Source organism: Gambusia affinis, linkage group LG23, assembly GCF_019740435.1.
Source record: "Gambusia affinis linkage group LG23, SWU_Gaff_1.0, whole genome shotgun sequence".
Classification (NCBI taxonomy): Eukaryota; Metazoa; Chordata; class Actinopteri; order Cyprinodontiformes; family Poeciliidae; genus Gambusia; species Gambusia affinis.
Window position 1 is genome coordinate 19,062,296 of NC_057890.1, and position 21,172 is coordinate 19,083,467.

The 21,172-nt window shown below is 42.6% G+C and overlaps 1 protein-coding gene across 1 annotated transcript in view; it reads right to left on the reverse strand.

Annotated features, from left to right (window-relative positions):
* The window catches only part of celf2 (cugbp, Elav-like family member 2), a 480,486-nt gene extending 463,043 nt beyond the window's left edge, over nucleotides 1-17,443 (reverse strand). The window contains exon 1 of the mRNA XM_044109128.1: nucleotides 17,428-17,443. The gene's annotated coding sequence lies outside the window, so the exon portion shown is untranslated. The remainder of the gene's footprint in view (nucleotides 1-17,427) is intronic.
* Nucleotides 17,444-21,172: the final 3,729 nt, after the last annotated feature.

Here is a 21,172-nt window from a genome sequence, read left to right on the forward strand (position 1 = left end):
CCATTTTGTAAATGACGGATCTGGGAAAGAGGAGAGAGTGGGAACAGACAGGAAAATGATGAACACTGGATTTGTGGAAGAGATAGAAATTAAATATCCCGGCCGACTAAAAGGGGGCTTTTAATTTCCCTCCCTCCCTCCTCGTCTCGTCTCTGAACCCCAACCTTTAGTTCAACGACTCAAAACCGCGATAAAATCCCATTTTTCTGCCTTTCATTCTTTCACTCGACTTCTTCTGCTCTTCGATCCCGTCACAAGGGAACACTCAGGCCTTTGTTCGCTGAATTGGTTTTCAGATGTTATTTTTTCTTAAATCTCTCTTTCTTTGGGAGCATATGATTAAAATCACCTCAGTCATTTAGCGCTGATGCCTTTTGTCTCTGTGGACCCGTTCTGCAGGGAGTCAGGGGGCTTACCACTCTACATCTCACAGGTAGGCTATAATAGGATTTCCTTCTCCAGTTTCTCAGCGCCGTCCGTCTGCATATTTAGAGCTTAAATACATGCATATGTATAAATTAAGGCTCAAGGTAATAATCGCACATTTTAATAAGAAGCAGTGTATAATTTCAGCTTTTGAGTCGAGGCGGAGACTGAAGAACCGACAGGAACGTTTTCTGTGTCCAAACATGACTGTGTTTGGTTAAGTTAGAGGTTCTACCTCTGCTCCACTCCTGCAGATTAAACCATTTATTCATGGAAAGGTATTAGAGCATAACATGAAACCTAAGAAATTAAGTGGAAAATAAGAGTCAACACAGTTTATTACTATTATTACCTCTAAAAATAAACAGAAACTTTGCAACTTAGTCCAGAAACTTGGGATAAATGCTCTCATTTCTTTGTAATCTCTTCTGTTTACATGTATCTTCGTTTAGTTACATATTTGATGCTGAAATACTTAAATATTAATATTTAAGTATTAAATATGGTATGCAAACATGGTTTTAAGTTAGGTTTACTTTGGTCATTTTTAGGAGATAATTTAATACTTTTAGAGTTTTGCAACATTAAAACATTTTTATTGATGTGACATTAAAAAATGACAACAGTTTGGCAGCCAGAGCAGAACCACAGGTCCAATTTAAAATGTTTGAGCAGGAGTTATTAATTTGGACTAAATGAGGATAGTAGGTGAATGTAAATATGTCAGCAGGTATATTTTATCCTAAAGCAGGAAAGTGCAGTGAAATTGAGTTTTTAAATTGAATTTTTCTGTGGCTTCCACAACAAACAACAAACTAAAATAATACCTTGGTACAAAACAGAGGTTTGTTGTAAAGTCAGCAACATATGAATTATTATAAACTCTTCATTTGTCAGAAATCCAGATTGTGGTCTTTAGATAATAAATTAGAAATAAAGTCAAATTTATTTTTCCTCATTGACTTTCCGGTTTTTCAGACTTAAAGACGTTCAGTAAGGTGTTATTTAAATGTTGGGCTGCTGGTAGGAAGAGAAGAAGAAGAAAGGAGAAAGTCAGGACTGGAAACATCAGTTTCTCAAGTTGACTATTAAACTCCTACAGCTTCTGCAGCTGAATTTCTTCCCTTGAGTAAACAGATGATCACCTTCTGATTCGAATCAACACTGATCATCTTTCATCCTGGTTACCATCTGTACCCAACCTGGATTATTATCCTCGCCTTTTTAATTGAAGCATTTATTGTTTTATTATTGTGATCCCTCAGGACCAAAAGGCTCTCTGATAGATCTGCAGGAAACTGAAGTGTTTCTGTTTTCAGGTCAGCTCTCCCACAACGTTGGACTCAACTTTTCCACCCACCAAATTCCCACCAGAAACTGAACAAAGTTCAGGTTGTTGTGGTTTGAGTTACAAATGGCCCAAATGTCAACAATAGAGAAGAACCTCTAGCAAACTTTTCCTAAATCAAGAGACACTGATTTGTTTCCAGTTATTTGTTTGATTCATTTCATTCATCAGAGACTCAGAGGTCCAGATCTGGAGGAAACCAGATGACAACATGAATGACAATAACAATAAAGGAGAGGGCTGCACCGACCGTAGTTTTCTGACCGTAGATCTTTAAAGAGCCTGACCTGCCAATGCAGATTCTTTTGTCTGAAACGTTGCTAAACATAGTGAAAGAGTTAGTAAGTTTGCAACAGCAGGGTGATTATTGGTAACCGCAGAGCAGAGGAAATTTTCAGACATTTGCAGAGGTGAGATCAGCTCCATCAATGTATTGGTATGCAATCAAATCCAGTAAAAAAGATTTGGTGACATTTCCAGTTTATCAAAGTATCAGATCTCCCAAACTTCAGGAAATCTGGACCAATTTGTGAACCTCTTGTAGAGAAGCAACAAAGTGAAGAGTAAATTTTATTAGTTGGTTTTCTAAAGAGTGAAGATCATTTCAGCCCTTTTTTATGATGTTGGCAAATTTGGATATAAAAGGAGCTGAATGAAACTAGAACTTTCCTCCCAACTCTGTGTAAACTGATCTTTAAGTCCCTTCCTATTATTTTGTTCAAATATAAGTCAATATACGAGAGTCAGTCATGTTATTGATCTGAACCAAAGCTTGTGATTTTTGCCTGGAATGGTTCAGTTTTTTAACACGGTTTTAAATTTTTCTGCTCGGTGCAGGATGTGTGATATGCAACCCCTGCATCACCTAATGTTTGCAACCATTATCACCCAAACAACCTTTTGACCCTCTCAGCTAAACTTCCCTTCTTCTGAAGGTTTCTGATCTCACGCCCACAGAGGAAGCAGAAGAGAAAATCTTCTCTATCCCTCCTCCTCTTCGTCACCGTCTTGCTCTCCGTTTGGCTGCCAAAGGCCTTGATTAATGGTCTGCTTTAATTAATACTTTTACAGTACTTAGAGCAAAGACCCTGCAATTAGCGTTGGCCTAAAGAGTGTAATCACCTGAGCTCATCCAGATCCTTATCCACAGCCTGCCTGACTGACTGCTCGGCAGACAGGGAGCATGTGGAAGCCTGTGCAGCTCAGACGTTCGTTTATTATCTCAGAACAACTGCGGCTCCGTCTCAGAACTCAAATCCAAGTTTTTATGTTGAGGTAAAAACTCGTTTTGGCAAACTGCTTCCACCCCGGCAACCCGAGGGCTTTTCTGACTTTACAGAAAAGATGCAAACCTCTAATTAAACTTATATAAAACCTGAAAATGCTCCAGTAATAATCTTTTTACATGTACTCTTAAAACACTGAGGGAAGTGCATAAAATCAGGTTTTATGGATGTTGATTTGAGAATGTTGTGGTTAGAGGTTTTCCATTTGGGAGTCTGAATCAGTTCAGTGTTAATTAAGTTGCTCTTTATGAAGAGAGGAGAAAGTCTTGCTTCACAAGCTGAGAGTTGTTTTCAGTTGAGTCAATTCTATCCAGTGATATTAAAGACAGTCTTTTTCACTGTTGCCTTGAGAAATGCTGAAGGCCCAACTGCATAAAACGTGTCCTGTAACAACAGCAGCCGGTTCCTGTACAGCACGGTGGTGATGCGGACCAAAACCGCCTTCAAGTACTTTAGACTGTCTGAAAACACTTCTTACTTTGACACCAAATATATTTTAATATGCATTCACACACACAGTGGGAACAGTAGAAGCTAACAGCTACAGTCTTCCCTATTTTTGATTTTTAGGGGACAGCCAATCAGCAGCAAGGAAAATGATTAGTGCTCCTGGATTGGCTAGCCAGTCACACTTCAACTAACATCGTTAAAAATGAGTGATACTTGTTTCATTGATTTTCTAAAGGAATATCTGATTCAACTCTCACTTCAGATTCATTTCGATGTTCATCCGATGTAACGAGCTGCAGCTAGCGAGTTTCTTCTCTACGCCTCTGAGCAGACATCATATTGTAACCAATTCAAACAAAAACAATAACTTAACTGAGAGCAAAGTGAAGTCAAATTACTTCCATTTCCTGCATCTATTTTGATGTTTTGCATAAAATGCGGCGCCTGGTAAAGGTGGAGTTGGCTCAAACGTCGGCCGCTTCGGTGGGAATAGATACAATTAACTAAACAAACTAATCATTCATTAAATAGAAAATGTCTTTCTGCTTTGGGTTCACAGTAAGTGTACTCCTCAGATAAAGATTAGTTTTATATGTACAGACTTTCTGCCAACATCTTGGCTGCAATAAACTGGAAACCTTTTTACTGGATTTGACTGCAAACCAGTTCATTGATCAGCCCATCATGTTTATTCTCTGGAGTTAATCACTTGTCTCCAAAAAGCTGTTGGTATTGGAGATTTTGTTAGTTATTAAATCAGGTTATTTTTTATTAGTTTCAGGAAGTGGGCCTGAAACGTTCCTGTTTGTAAATGTTGTGCTTTTCCAGCTGAATATTATCAGTGGTTTTACTGGCCAACCAGTAAATGTGCTGTTAGGTTTAGATAGAATCCCAATTGGAACTTTAATACCTTTAGCAAGAGAGTGTATTTGTTTTAATGGGAAATGGAAACCGCGGGCAGTGAGAAAAATTCCCGGGCATTAATTACAAACTGATTAGAAGCTCCTTTTGCAGGAGGCTGTATCATTTAATTGAGGGGAAAATAATGATCACAATTCCAGCAACTTCTAATTAGAAAAACAGCTCAAATCTTATCAGGAGAGCTTGATGCATGTGGAACACGCATCGCTTTCGCCTCAACACAGGCGCACACGCATCCTGGAATAAACTGCTTCTACGGAGTGTGTTGCTCTGTGCATTTTGTTTATTTCTTCTACACACTTGTGCGGGAGTCCCAGTCTGAAGCAGAGTTTAAGCGCATCAAGAAGACGCTGGATTACGTCTGTAGATATTACCCAAAGACTCAGTCGAGCGCTTTTCTCTAAAAAGACACAGACAATTACAGATCTGATAACCCCTGAGTTGTATCACAGTTGTTGCCGAGTGTTTACACTATCTGACACGGCTGAAACAACAGCACCAATAAGAACAGGGGAGATTCTCATCTCAACTTTCCCAACTTGCTGCTTATCACAAACCACAAAAATCACAGCGTCAAACAAAGCCCTGGAGCCGTACCAAGAAGCTGACGCACTCATGACACCCTGTAGCAAAACAAACAGCCACTTCAAATGTTTCACCACAACTTTCTGCCTTTTCTGGCTCACGCAGAGTTTATTTATTATTACCAGAGAAGAGGAGGTTCCACTCAGATCAACAGGAACAGGAGAAGCCCTTCCAAACAGAACCTGTGCTGTTCAGATTGGTAAACAGAACAGATCTGAACACAAAGACGCATCATTTTCCTCTGCAGCAGCTTCACCTCCCAGCAGGGACGATCTGGAATAATTCCTGAAATGTTGTCACACAGCATTATGATGAATTCCTGTGTTATTAACAGGCAGACCTGATTTATGGAGTAAGTCTAGACACTGTAACTGCTTTCTTCCTTCTGGCTGCAGATCAACAGTCAGGTGAAAGTTGTGCTGGCATCAGCAGACCCCAATGCCTGTGTGTGGCCCATCTTCATCTGACTTTATTAGGGGAAAACAGCCGTCAATCAGCCGCTGACAGGCCTGGCAGGCTGCTGCTGCAGCTGCTACGCTGGGATGCTTATGAAATGAAAATTAAACGGTAAAAAAAATGTATACATCAGGTGCCAACTTGCTCATCATCATAAAGGTATCCACTCAAGAAGAAATTGGAATCTGCTCCGTCTTTGGACCACTCAGAGTATTCCTTCACCGTCTTTCTCAGGCTTGGATTAGGATGCTGCAGGGTTTAGAGGGAGCGTGCCTCCATGCATGTGTTAGTGACGGGGAGGAGGGAGCGTCTGCTTGGCCGTCAGCGGCTGAGAGGTAAGCCTGTGCTGAAAAGTGACCGTGTTGTCCGGCGCCGCCGAGCCAAAACTCACCGACGCGTTTGTGAAAGCGCCACCGGTGCCTGAGAGGAAGGAGGCATTAAGCAAACAGACACGTCCAACAAACACGCTGCAACAATGCTCAAACAAAAGTGCAGGCATACATCGTACCACGCAGCCAAAAGGTACACCCTGAACACACACACACACACAGAGAACCGGCGTGTGTGTGTGTGTGTGTGCGGTGGGAGCAGCGAGCCGAGTCGCGGTGCCAGGTGGCAGCGAGGCTCTCGGCTCACAGCGAGCGAAGAAGAGGAGGAGAGGCTCTTGGCTGGCCTTGAAAGCTGATGCACAAACGGCGGCAGCGATGCCCAGGTTTGGATGCGGCCAGGGGAGCCCTGGAGGGGTTTCCTGAGCATGCGGGCAGGGAGGACGGGAGCATAGCTGGGATGGTGTTTGGGAAGCTTTTCGGGCCGTGGTCAGCCCCTCTTTGTAACAGAGAAGAGTGATCCCAGACAGCTGAACCCGTCCTGAGCTGGACCGGCTTGTCCACAGGCCCAGAGCTGCGCTGGGTTAAGACTGGGCTTACACACACGGCGCATTGTTTACCGCATCTGTAGCACACACTAAATAAGACGCGTCTTTTTCCCACTAAGCTCAATGTGTTGCATGGCAGCTCTGGGACAAACGCTATGCTAATTATCTGTCCAATAGAAACACAACACCCAGAGACAACGGCTGTGTGTTCGCGCCCGCGCTCTGAGGTGATCAGATAAGACGGAGATGGCTGGATACCGCGGCCAGATGGACTCGGTACCATCATGTGCCAAAAAACAAGAAAAGAAAAAGGTCGGACCACAGTGGCCCTTTGTGAGCAGGCGGAGAAAGGCAAAACCCAAATGTGCAAAAACAAAATCGTAACTGGAGCTTTACATAGTTTGAAAAGGAAAAAGGTGTTACAATTCCAGTACTGGCCTTTAGGGGGCAGCAATGTACCTAAACTGCTGCAAATATCAGTGGAAGAAGAGCAGAAACCACAGAACTATCAGAACAGTTGAAGGATAAAACAAGTTAAACTATCATGGAAAAAAATTAAACTCTAAATGTTTGACAGAGTTTTTCAAACCTGTTTAACAAAAAGAGTCCAAAAATAAAAAAAATATGTTTTAATGTAAATAAATAAATATGGCAGCCGGCCTCTTCAAACAGGTTCTTATTAATGATCAAGACTTTTATGATTATTTATCTCCATTAAATTAACAAGTGAGTCATAAGCAGGTGAGGACTGGTTTATTACTGGTAATTGAATAATAAAGGAAGTGGATATGAAATACAAGCCCCTCATCATGACACCAACAAGATGTTAAACCAACCACAGGATGGATGAGAAATTTATTGTTAGCATTTTTTATAACCAAATTAAACATTTTTTAAATTTGATGGATGATTGTTTTTTCTGATTTCTCACCAGAATATTTAATTTGAGAATATTTAGTAAAATATTCTCAATTATTCCTATTTTTTCTAATAAATTTAAAACAAAGACGAGAAACAATAGATTGACTAATTAGACATCCTGGAGGGGTTAACTTTCATATCAGTGTATATCATCCCATCAACAAATCAAGCTCCAATGTTCACAAGAGTTAATATGATCGTAATAACCTCTCTGATGGTGTTTCTGTAGCGCTCAGCTTTGGTTTCTGCTAAATACCTGGTTGGTTTCAGCATCTTTTCAGTCAGCGGGGCCCGCCTCCTCATACATGTGGCCCTGCGGACCAAACCTCCTACTGGCAACTAGTTCAGACCCAGGTGATAAATCTGAGCATGAACTGCTGCCGACCACAGCCAGGCTCCTCTTCTCACGCTGCACATTAAGCCTTTATTACAAACATTGGGAAAATGGGTTTAGAGGAGTGTAGTTCTCTTAAAATGGTAGCAATCCACTTCAGGATCAAAAAGACAAATGTAATCCAGGTCAACTATCAGCCATTTATAATATTTTAAAAGGAAATCAACCTAAATGTGCAAAAACAATCAATCTAGTGGAGCTTTAAACACGGCGATAATCTATCAGCTGCAGCAAATTCCAAACCACAAGAGAGCTTCTCCTCTCAGGATCCTTACTGTCTGTGTTGGCCCTGAACTCTCCCCCCTGAACCGCCACAATAGGATCCGGTCCCAGCGGAGGCGACGTCTAAGAAAAGACAACTGTGAAGAAGACAGGCGGTGGGGGGAGGAAGACTAGGTGGAGGAGGGATGAAGGCAAAGAAAGGAGAGAAACCCGGGAAGGAAAGGAGTGAGGCAGTCAGGTAAAGTGAGCCGTGGGGTGTGTAGAGTGAGCAGGGGGGCGTTTGGGGTCGTTTTCACATGGAGTCTGGCCACACTCCAGAACTGAGCAGGGAGGGGGGGCTCCTAATGGCTAAGCCTTTCACTGTAGGCCACACTGCAGTGAGCCGTAATTGAAGGTAATTGTTGGGAAGAGCCGACACACACAGCTTCCCCACTGTTCCCCGGGCTGAGATGGACAAGCCTGGGCTGACAGGGTGGGAGCGGGGGGCGCTGGGGGCGAGGGCCGTGGGGAGGCCAGGTGAAGACAGAGAGGAGGGGAGGCAGAAAGAGCAGGACCGCAGAGACAGATTGCGTTACTCCACCTCCACCGTCCCCAACTGTCCTACACGCCATTTGTCTGCTCGCACAATTGCGTAATTGTGTCCCTGCTAAATGGTCCGAAGGGCCGCTGCAGCGTCCTGGATGCAGGTGGGCCGGCTCGGATGACCGCCGCGGACTGAAAGAAGACGGAAAGGACAAACGGACGGAGCTCACACTGGGACACCAACTCTGACCCTTCCTGAAAACGCGGTTTGGACCAGTTTGTGTCTGATGAAGCTCTGAAGTTGATCCATTTCCCTGCAGGACCAGAGAATGCATTTCGCTCTTTGTCAAGTGCATACACCGGCGTTTTCCAAATAGATTTCATGAGGTGCTGCAGAGATGATGTTCATGTGTCTGACTCTGAGGTGTGTGTGTGTGTGTGTGTGTGTGTGTGTGTAGGCAGGAGATGGAGGAAATCACCTTCCCCACTTTGCCTAGCCTCCTCGGTTGGATGGGTTTAGCTCCATGAGCGCAGTGGAGCAGGAAATCCAGATTCGCAGCCTATCAGCGAAATAGCACATATATGACTCCCCGGCCTAAGTCGGTCTAATCAGGCCTGCCAAGCCCGCTAACTCCAGCACCATCATCGCCGGGCGCCAGATTGACTCCTGAGCCCAAATCGCTGCTGCTGCTTTACGCCATAAAATGATTCCTGTATTGGTTTCCCCCCCCTTAAACCTGGTGAAGCTAATGCAATGTAATGTAAAAATTAGACGCGTACAGCTACTGTGCTGCATGTCAGCAAGTGCAGATTTGACCGGACGAATGAGGAGGGAGGGAGGAGAGCCGGACCGGACCGGCTCAGGAAAATAAATCAACCCAATTACCGGGCCCAGCTACTGTTCTCCAACTGCTCCCAAATAAGGCTGATGATTGTGGAAATGTTGTAATTTGCAGGAGCTGATAAAAACAGAAGAGAGAAGTGTTTGAATTAGAAAAATGACAGACAGGATCCGCGTTCCCTCCTATCAGCGGGGCGCTTCTTCTGCTAAATAACGTAACCTTTTTGCCTTAATTACTCGCTATCTCTGATCCGAGGTTCTGCTTGGCTTTCGGCATCAGCGGGGGTCGGCGGTGCACGCTCGCATCACGACCAGCTTTGATAATTAACCGGGCCAAAATGAACTTTTATTCTCTCCTTTCAAATGCCAGATCTGGCCCCATAATTACTGCTGTGTAATTAAAAGTCCCAATCTAGCTTTTTTTCTTACATTGCAGAGTCTCAATGAAAGAACAGGAGAAATTAGACCTTAATCCTTGCACACTGTCAACCCCCAGCTCACACGTTGGCGTTGGGGTTGGCATGCACACTCTGATTCCTGCTACCAACTCTGAACAGACAAACCCCACTGACTGCACAGATTCCTCTTTATCCTCCTCACCTCGCGCTGCTGAAATGTAAAATATAATATGGACCATTATGTTCTTTAAAAACTCATTACAGCGTTTGAAACGGGAATCTGTTGAGACGTTGCTTCCTCCACATTGTGCAGAGATGGGGGTGAAGACACATCGAGGGACGTGGCATGCAATTAGGAGCCCAATGGATTAATTTCCTTTTCAAAGTTATTGAGACACAATGAAGGGAGAGGCTTTCTGCCCCCCCTCCACTCGTCATCTGTATTGATGGCTCCCCCTGTAAGCCCCTCCGCCTGCCCTCTCCTGGTTAATGACAGTTTGTATTTCACACTACAGAAGGCGAGGAAAACCCTTCGGCCTCTCCCTGTGAAGAGTGAAGAGCCGGCCGAGGAGGAGAAAAGAGGTGACAGAGCCGTCTGGCTCCGTCGCGGTGCAGAGAGGAATTAGTTCCAAGACAAACATGTCAGGGAAACCATAAGGCATTAACTCGTCTGCATGTTGTAACGACCTATTCTTCTCTGAAAGTAAGAGAATCCAAAAAGTTTGGAGCGAGGCAGAAATTTCTTGGGGTTTGGTTTTCATGAGGCCTCGGGTGGAGAAGCTGAGGTTTCTTCCAGACAGTCTGCAGCTACGTGGAGTTTAGCTTGAATCCATCCACCCTTTACAACTACGTCAGCCAATCAGGTTGAGGCGTAAGGATGGACGTCGTCAGTGAGGGATGAAGGGTTGAGACTGTTTTTCCAAGCTGTTTCTGCCAGCAGAGCCAAGACGTCTACTGGTTCAAGTCAGGCTAACTTGTTGGTGGACGTAGCTCACCTGGCCAGGGCTTATAGACGGAAATGTTTACTCAAGTCTGAGATAGCTAGCATACAGACCGACCCATACCGTCGCCCTCCTGATGCGTCTGTCACCTTTTCCTGAATCTAGACCAAGTTATTTATTCCTCTTACACCGAATACCGTGCTAAAGTCTGGATGCTAACCATGCAAGGCTTCATGATGGTGGCAGTCTGTTTGTGGTTGCTCATTATTAAACATGCATCTTAAGATCTTCTTGCCTTGTAATGGATCATATTTATTCCAACATGGATTATGATTATAAAACAGTAAAATTTAAACTGAATTTATGTTTTTGGCTTCATGAAATGCATGGATAACAAAAACAAAATCAAGAAAACGTGTTTTAATCATCTTACTAGAGAAGTTTATTCCTTATTCTGATATAGAAAAAGACACAAAATCAAAAAGTCAAACAGTAAATTGATTCATTAAACCAGTTCAGACCTTTTATTACATCCCCTGCTGCTAGGACTAATGGCTCAAATAAAATAATATCAAGAAAATCACTGAATCTGTGTGTTTGGTTGTTAGAGGATGGAAGGAACCTGTTCAGAATAATCAACAGAAGCAGTAAATCAATTGAGACCACGGTGAGCGGATGGAAACCTCTGCATCAAGGTTTTTCTTAACGCATCATAAAGTTCAGAGGAAGTGAAACTTCCTAAACAACACGGCTCTGTGGGGGCCAGGAAAACCAGAGAAATCACTTTGCATAGTCGCTTAAACCCAGAGCTTATGATTAGACACCAAGCATACATTAAATTAAACCATTCCCCTCTTTCTAGAAGAAAAGGTTAAAAAACGTCTTTAATCGTTGCAGGTATGAGCAACGGCATTTTAATCAGCCTGGGTTTCAGCCGATCCTGCAGACCGCTAATCCAGACGCAGCTCTGCTCTCGTCTGCTGCGCCTGAAAACCCTTCTGATCCCGGCTGGATTCTGACAACTCAAAGCATCGGCATCAGGATCAAATCACAAAGGAGAATCAGGAAATCCGGAGGCCGTTCCTCTGGCTGCCTCTGAGCCCGGCCAGGAGGCGCAGGTCGCATCGCTCTGTCGTCCAGCAGCGGCCAATGATCACAAACTGCAGAGCCGTTCGTGTTTTCTGAAGCATTAAACACATCCAGTCCGTTCCTTAGACTCTCACATACGGATAAAAATAAACATTTCAATATTTTATTAATATATATTTTGCAATTCCAGTATTATATTAATGTTTGCAGTTAATGTTGCTGCAGAAATCACAGCAGAGGAGGAGAAAGGAAAGCACAAACATGCTGTAAGGATTCAGTTTTATGCACTTCTCCCTAAAACAGGAAGTAACGGTCAAAGATGTAACCCAAGCACATATTTTAAAATCCACCGTTTTGCTGCGACGCTGCATGTATCTGTTACAGATGTTCTTCTTATTTATTCCATCCTGGTACTTTTGTTGTTTTGGTTATCTGCAACAGTTCCCAATGCTTTTTGTTTTTATGCATTACTTGGTGAATTTCTAAGAATAAATGTGTAATTAGTGATGATTGTGTCTGAATATCAAGCAGCTGGAGCTGAAATCTGGGCCATTATTAACAGATCAAATATTCTGATCATTTATGTGACTTATCTTTAGAAACAGCCTGAAAATTCACTAAATGGCTCATTTAGTGAATTATTTTATTGCTGCATGTGAGGTAATTATGGTCCAGGTTTGTCTGAGACTACAGAGTAAAGTCATCAGGCTCATCTGATGTTCTGAACGCCATGAAGCAAACCGGACTGAGAAAAGCTCCAGTTTTATCTGCAGCATCAGATTAAAAAATGAAAAAGCACTAAAATATCCAAAGTGTTGCATCCAGCTGAAGTTAATGCAGAGTCCCAGTAAATGTGTGAAACTGAAAGGTCTCCAGCCTGTCCCTGCGGTGCTCCATCACTGCTGCCACCCTTCATGGCAGCAGAGAGAACTAATCAGTCACTCTGTATCCTAACCAAAACAAGACGGTGCCAACCAGTAGCTTTTAGTGCTGTTTACACTCCTCACCCCTCCTGCTCTGCGCTCCTCGCGGCTCGTGGCGGCATGGGTGATTAATTTGGGCTGTGCAGACAGGTAAACACAGGCCTATTTACATGGCTTACCAGCCACCATATTTATACTCAACAGGACTAAGCTTCAGATAGAATATCCTCAAAGCTCCATCTGTTTATTTTCTCTAGCCGCTCCGTCCTGACACCGTCTTCCACTTCTTGCTCTGAGCCCTGACGCTCCTTCCTCCTCCTCCTCTTCCTCTGACCTGCGGCTCTGTCAGGTCAGACTCATGCTGCTTCAATCCCAGTCTGAGGATTTTACATCAGCAAATATTCATAAACCTTAAACTTTTAATAATCTGTAATGTTCCAACCACAAACTTTAATGTATTTCATGGGAAAGCTGCAAATAATTGTGAAGCAGAAGGAAAAGTCTATGATTTAAAAATTTATCTAATGGAATATCTGAAAAGTGTGGACTGCATTTGTTAGAAGTGTAGAAAAATCACAATTCAGGGAATTCTGATCGATTCAAAAACAGATTTTAAGATGCGTTGTCGCTCTGATTTATGAGTAAACTGCATTTTGCAGCCGCCGTTTGTACGATGAATAACTGGTTTGTTAAGAAAAACCCAGGTAGCTAAGCTATCCTGTTTAAGTTACAGAATTTTACACACAAACATGTTTTTGTCAGCCTCACAATTTAAACTAAATCTGCAGACTGAATAGTAAAATTGTCCAGCAGTTTGACTTGACTAATCAGTCAGATCTTCATCTCCAGTATTTGGACTTTTAGAGGTTTGTCTCCAGACAGACGGAAGGTTTTCTGTTTTTCTCAGCTTGGATAACGTTTATGAACATCAGTGCTCAGGTCTTGTCTCAGATTCTCAGTTTGTTCTTCAGTTACTGGTGTTAAACTGTGAAAGTTCCCATCTCTGCCAAAGTGTTGACATGTATATTAATAACCTGGCAGCACAAAGAACAACAAGCTCCTTGAATTCTTTCACTTTGTGAGTAGCGGAGAGGACAGGAAGTGAACACATGAATCCAGACCAGTTCATCCAGTTACAATCCTTCCTCTGACAACATGATAAAACATAAGACTCTGCTGCAGACGCCCTGCTGTTCCCATCTTACTTTTACATCTTAGAAACAGTAAAACAAGCCAGAATTAGCTGGGAGCATCGATCCAAGCAACATACTGATGTGTTTGTGTCAAACTGCTAAAACTGAATCATTTCTGTTCCCAGATCATCTAAACTACTACTTCACTTCATTTTCAGAAAATAAACATTCATCCTCCAACTGCTATGAACACGAGTATTTTTAGTGCTTTACTGTTGTTGTGAATCCAGTTCGGCGTTTAACCCTTTAGCTGCTCACCGAGTTGGAAACAAAAGATTTTTGTGTGTTTTGGAACAAAGTATCTACTTAGAGACGGGACCAGCGTGAATCACTGAAGCATGTCTGTTTAATCTGAGTAATGATTTTCAATGTTGCTGTTCTACATGCAGAGATGCAGCATTTCTGTTACATTAGAGGCTCTTGGTCCAAACAGTTTCCTGGACCCAGCTGACCGGGTTCAGCTGCAGGAGGAACCTCCAGACGTTACAGAGGGAAAGCTGCTCTGGGTTTTAGAAAGCTTATATTTGAGCGGCGGCGGCGTTCGCCACGCGGCGGCGGCGGCGTTCGCGCTCTGCTCCGGTGTGAATGCTGTCGCTCTTCTGCAAAATGCATCTCAAGTTCAAACCCTGTTGCCTTTAAGACCCATGAACCAATCAGATTAATGCTAACAGCCTAGTAGCCACTGACAGCTGACAGTTTCCACCTGAACGCTGCTTCTATAAATCCTGTTCACAGCTTAAGCCCATAATTGCTTCCACTTACCCAACAATCTGCTAATGTTACAATTTACACCAAGAAGCAACAATCAGTTCAGGTGTGGATTGGCAAACTTACAAAAATGCAAACCACTAGATAATCTGACAATCTGGTTAGAAAACAACATTTAGTTTCTGTTATCTTTGATCAATAATGTTAACTTTTGCTCAGGTAGATCATTATCTACAGGTGTAGCCAATCAGGCGCCACGTTTCCAACAGAAACATGAAAAGTGAAAACTACCAGTAATCAAAGAAAAGAATCGGTGTGCATCAGCAGCTTGGACACGCGTGGCAGCCTGGGAGTGGAGCACTGCCGGTCATGCCTCACATTCCTGCAGCCTTACGCAGGTGACCCCACCCCCACCCCCACAGCAACCATCACCTGACTCCTCACAGCAGCGGGGAATGTCACCGTGCAGGAGACGAAGACATGCAGGTTCAACTGCTGCGTTCATGAAACAAAGCACATAAAAAAAAACCATCTGAAACGGAAAAACTGGGCCAGCAACAGAACAACGATCCCAAACAGCTAAACTACAACAGTCAGCACCACAACGGCCTAGTCAAAGGCCACTTCTCATTCTTCCTGGAATGCAGCATTTTTAATTCAGCCTGAACACGTCTTCTGTGTGAAAATCTTTTCAGAGGTTTGCAGTTTGGACTTTCCGGGGTTGAGCTGCTGGTTCTGGTTGTTTTCTGTTTTTAATCAGATTATAAACACACCATACTTTATGAACTATGAGTCACAGTCAAAAAATGTATCAGGAAGAGAAAAATAAACACGTCAGACCAAACAATAAGTCACACAAGCAGCAAAACGATGAGAGAAATGTGACCTAAAGTCCAACAGAGGTTTTAATTTGCTCATTTCTGAAACAAAGCATCTCAATATATTCACTTATAGAAATATTGACCAAACTAGTGAGAGCTCTAATCAGGGTAAATTCAGTCAATAAGTGGTAAAGAAGGAAACCAAAACCATCAGGATTTGACCTGCTGATGACCAGTTATAATTGTGATCTCTGGACTATTAATGGTGCATCTCATTTTAATTTTAAACTAATTAAACTATTTTTAACAGCATCATTTAAACAGGTATTAGATAGTGGTGCTATCTTCAGTCTAAACATCCTCCTCCTCCTGCGTCGACTTTCTTAAGTGGATTGTTCCTGACGAGCAGCGAGGGGGAGAGGCCAGCAGAAAATCCTCTGATTCCAGCTCAGCTAAGTGGTTTTAAGGGTCCACTCGAATAAATGCCAGTGACATTAAACACATACATGGAAGCGCTATCATATTTCTAAAAATCATGCACATACAATGACTAATTTAATTACTGATCCACAGATTCTCCGTCTGCAATCCGTTCTTTAAAGATTTGCTCAATGCTGCAAACATATCACACAGATGTTTCCTCTGCCTGAGAATCCCATCATGCCTTTGGGCCGGGATAATTACTTATCAACACTGGAGTTCCCTTAAAGGGATGTCCAACAGCACACAGGCTGCCTGTTTGTCGGGGGATTTTTATTTCAGCACCTCTTGGAGATGATTTGTCTATTATCTTCGGTGGATTTGCTCCCCTCTTCATCTGCAGCGTATTACTGCAATCATAAAGCTGCAAGGTCAGGGGAAAGGCAGGCGGGGGCCGGGGGGGCGGCTCGCCTACAGTGGAGCTCCAACCAGAGGAGCGTTTGATACAGAAAGCCCTCATACAGGCACTGATAGAAAAAAACATGCTACAACTGACTTATTTCATGTTTTAAGTTTTTCCTGTTTGCTAAATAAGAACATTCTTCAAATTCAGAGATTTCCACCTCCATGTTGATCAGGACTGAACCAACATGGACTGAAAGGCCAGAAGAAGAAGGAGCCATTCCTCCACAGCCAAAAGAAGAACATGCAGGATGAAATTCATTTCTGTTGGAATCTCCTGTGGTTTAATGAGACTGAAAAGCTTTGGCCCATAAAGACAGAACGACGCCCTCACTGTGAGGCACGGCGGTGGCTCCATCATGTGAGGCTGTGGGAGGGTTGGTGAGCCTCACAGAACAGATGACATCATGAGAAAAAAATATTATGTGGAAATACTGAAACAGGATCTTCACAAAACGACACAAAAAGGTTTAATGATGGTCAGCGAGCGACCAGGTGGTTGAAAATGATCAAATCAGAGTTCTGGAGGTGAAGTCATGGAAAAGTCACATAAAAACTCAACACTTTCATAACCCAGCAGCTCTGCTCACATGTAAACATGGAGAACATCCAGGAATCAGAATTATTTATAAAAAACAGGAAAAAAAACGACTTATTGGTTCATCCAACACAAACAATCTGAGCAGAAAATATAATGACTGTGAAGACGGACATGAAATAAAGAAAACTCAGAAAAAACACAATTAAACATGGAGGATAAAATACAAGAACAAAAGTAAACAGATTTTAACCAGAATTACTCTCATAATGATTAGAAAGGATTCATATTTACTGACATTGATCATAGTTGGATTAATTTGAGGTTTAAATGCACCTTTGAATAATGCTAGCATTCACATTGTTTATTTTCATTACTGCTTTACTTATTTTATTACTTCCAGCAGCAACAAGTGTTTTCAGTGATTACTGTCAGCGTTATGATGAGTTAAGAAGAGTTGACAGAGTAACAAACGTGACTTTTAAAACCTTCAAAAAGTCAATTAAAACAAAAAGTACCACCTGAATCTTAGTTTGATTCTCTCACTTTAAACTGTTAAATTTCAGTTTTGATCCTTTAATATCTACGTGTTGCTCGTTTATTGGTTCAGTCCAACAGTTCAGAGTTATGTTGATGATTTAGTGCTACTGTGAGTCGGTTTATAGGACCTGGGTTTTAACAGACCTACCACGCCGCTGGACTCGTTGAGATGATTGGATGATCCTCCTCTGAAGGACCAGCTGATGTCCTCCAGGTTGGATCGTCTGTTCCAGTCAGTTTCCAGGACTCTTCAAATCTGGCCTGAATTAAACAGAGTAATTATGTTTATGGCCATAAAATAACTTAAAAATATACATTAAAACCAAATACCCAACTCAATTTTGTCTCTCACTTTGAGGGCAACAAATAAAACAATAGGAAGTCACAGCCACACTTCAAATTGTTCTGATAATGAAAAATGTTTCTAAACTCCAAAAGAAATCAATGAGAGGAACTTCTGTTAGATTTACTCCGTCATTCTGGTGTCGGGAAGGCACGTTTCCCCAACAGTTATGTTTCCCATCAACATAATTTAATGGTTTTATGTCTGCTAAGAATATATTTCCACATGTTCCTGGTTAGTGCTGCCCTGATGACCTCAGCTGGTCTGAACGGTCCGTTTGTCCAGTAGAACCAGTTCACGGTTTCTGCTGCATTTCAACACAATTAATGAAAAAGGTCTTTAAAAAAACATAAAATAACAGAACAGCACGGGACAAAGGTACCAATAAATTATTTTCAAGGACAGTATAAAAGGAACTGTTGAGTTTTACAGCTAGCTTGAGCCGTTAGCATCTTTAATTGTGCTAGTTAGCCGTTAGCTTAACGGAACCCAACTGTCAACTCACCAAACCGTCAAGAACTGAATACGTCGTGTCTCCTACTCCGGATGAAGCTCTTCAGTAATCTAGACTAACTTTACATCCCCAAAATAAAAATATTTTACAGCTCTAATATCTGTAACGCTTCAGCAGCAGCACATCCGCTCAGCTATCAGTGTTTGTCGTTGGGGGAGGGGCTTATTCCGTCTGACCAATCAGGAGTCTGCATTTCTTAACGCAGCTTTGATTGACATATTTAGAAGTCACGATTATTTAATTTTTAAAATAAAAAAATCTAAATTATTGTTATTGAGATACATTGGAACCAAGAGAAATGATATAAAATCATTCAACGGAACAAGAGTCAAAATAAAGCAGAGAACATTTTCCTAATGGGTTACAGCCACTAATAGATTAAAGATCATGGTTTAAGTGTTATTTTCATCACTAATATTAACATAAATATAATAAACATCAGCCACTAGGTCCTTTTATAAGTTATATTTTTAGTGGACCTTCACATCAGTAATATAGACCTAACACCAGCAGTAAAGTGAATTGTTGTGACTCTTGAAACCATTCCTGAACCATTTCTACTTTGTGCCACTGCAAATTATTCTGCTGAAAGAGGCCTAGTCAAAGACCAGACCTTACCCAGACTGAAGTGTTGTGGTGGGACCTGGAGAGAGCCTTGCAGAAACAGATATCGGATTGAATAGCAAGCTGCAGTTCTTCCACAATGATGTGACAGATTAATAATAGTGAACCAAAATGAAAACATGTACGCCTGGATTCAGTCTGAGACTTCTGCACAACGCTAAAGATTTACACACTCCGAGTCTTTGCAAATGTCTAAGTCGATACAATCGACATCAGTTGCGTGGAAAAGCCCAGAAGTTTGTGACCAAACTCAACATCAGCAGCTAGGAGACACAATTTCACATCCAGCGTTATCAGCCGCTGTTTGATCGCCCCACACCGAGAACAATCTGTCGATTAGCTGCGGCTAAACCTGCAGCCCTGCTGCCTTTCTTCTCCCTGACCCGTGTGTAAAGAGATTAGCTATTCAAGGCAGGCAACAGAGTGACAATCACCACATCAGATCAATATTACTTATCTCGCTCCTCCTCCCTCTCTCTGCATTACACTCCTGGTACAGTAATACACCTGGAGGAAGCAGTGAGTGTGTGGTGATTAGATTAGCCTTTCACTGTACACAAGCATACACACACAGATAAGAAGGATGCTCCTCTGAATCTCTTCCAGCTGCAGAATGAAGTGGAGGGAACCGACTGCAGGCCCTGAGTGTTGGAGTTTGTTCTCCCTGCAGAGCGATGGGAGGAAGAGTCTCCCAATCATTTCATCCTGAAATAAATCTGTGAAAACTGATGCTCACATTTTCCTTCTGATTGAAATTTGGCAATGGCTAAACTTTTAACATCACACAGAAATATTTGCAGAGAATATCAGGTAGAAAAATGTTAATATTTTCAGAACTGAAAACTAACTTTTTTCTTCATGTCCTGCCTCGACATTCCAGTGATACCATGTGCAGAAACCGGCTGCCTACAAAACCTTATAATGTTCTTAATGTATAAACATCACAGCAGACAAAAGAACCAAACTTCTTTCTTCACCAAATGGAAACCCAAATGGAGTGGCGTCAGACTTTAGCAGCTGTAGGACTTTGTGTTGTTTGCTTCTAGCGTTAAATTTGCTCACGTTTGTTTAGGTTCTATTTACCCAGAATGCCTTGCGCTGCAGCCCACTTCCTGCTTTTGGAGCGGTCTCCAGTCTGCTTGACATTCACATGTGAATTCAAAGTGAGCCAGAGTTCACTTCCACTGACTGAGGACTGATTGCACATTCACAGCGCCCCAAACAAACCGGACTTGGTTTGGATTGAACCGGATTAAACAGAACTGGTGTGAATGCAACTTTATGACAGGATCACTGAAGGACCTCACCACATATTCCCACCGTCTTATGAAATACTGCGCTTAAATCTGACTAAATAAACCAAACAGTTGGGTTTCAGAGGCCAGAGTCTCTCAGTATTAAAAGGTGAGAAAATAACTTAATATGAACGTTTAACTCAAACAAAGGCCACAAAAACACAAAGCAGGAAACTGCATGTTACAGATTGGTAACAGGCATCATAACGTTGTGATAATCATGCTTTTAGATTCATCTTCAGACCCTTCGGGGGGCGTCCCAGCCACAAGGTTGTGGTCCACCCTCAGTTTCTGTCTTCATCATCAATCTCACGAAAGCGAGAGCTGTCAGGTACAATCCCAGTCTGTACTGGTTGCCTTCTCTGTTTCCAGTGAGACGTTCTTCATTACAGATGCCATGTTGATGCAGAGTGAGAACTTTTCACAGAGACATTTGGGTTTTCTGTGATGTGGCTTGCCGAGATCCTCGTCAACCTCGATGGTGCAAACAGGCTGCAGGAGTTTCCATTTACCAACCCAAACATCAGCAGGCATATCTGTGACACCAAAGGGTCTGCCTGGGTGCCCTTCTCCCCTCATTCTCATTCCTCCCTCTGCTCCCCTCCCCTCCCATCATCTCCTTTTAATATAGAAGCTGGAGATGAAAAATGGTGCGCTTTTGTTTATTTGCCACCGATGCAAATGCGACCACAGCAGGATTAGTGAGTTCTCCATCTCTTTGCTGATAGCGGTGGGAAGAAAGAGGGGATTTTTATGCAAAAAAGATCTCTCCCACCCTTGCTATGACAATTGCAATGCATCACTTCATAGACAGTTTTTAATCTGTTTCAAACCAACCACACTTTGAACTGCTGGGAATGCGAGATATACAACTGTGGGTATCCGGCTGAGTGTGTGCACGCCTGTTGGTGTGTGTGCGTGTGTGTGTGTGTGTGTGTGTGCTGTATGTGTTTTCCTGTGATTAATCTTTGGAGTTGGTTTAAGCACACTGCTGACACAGCACAGATCTCTCTCTCTCTCTCTCTCTCTCTCTCTCAGGCTAACTTTGACTTACAGACGAAATGTCCTTGGGTTTAGCTCTGAATAACAAAAACTTTGCATGCTAAGTCACAGTCAT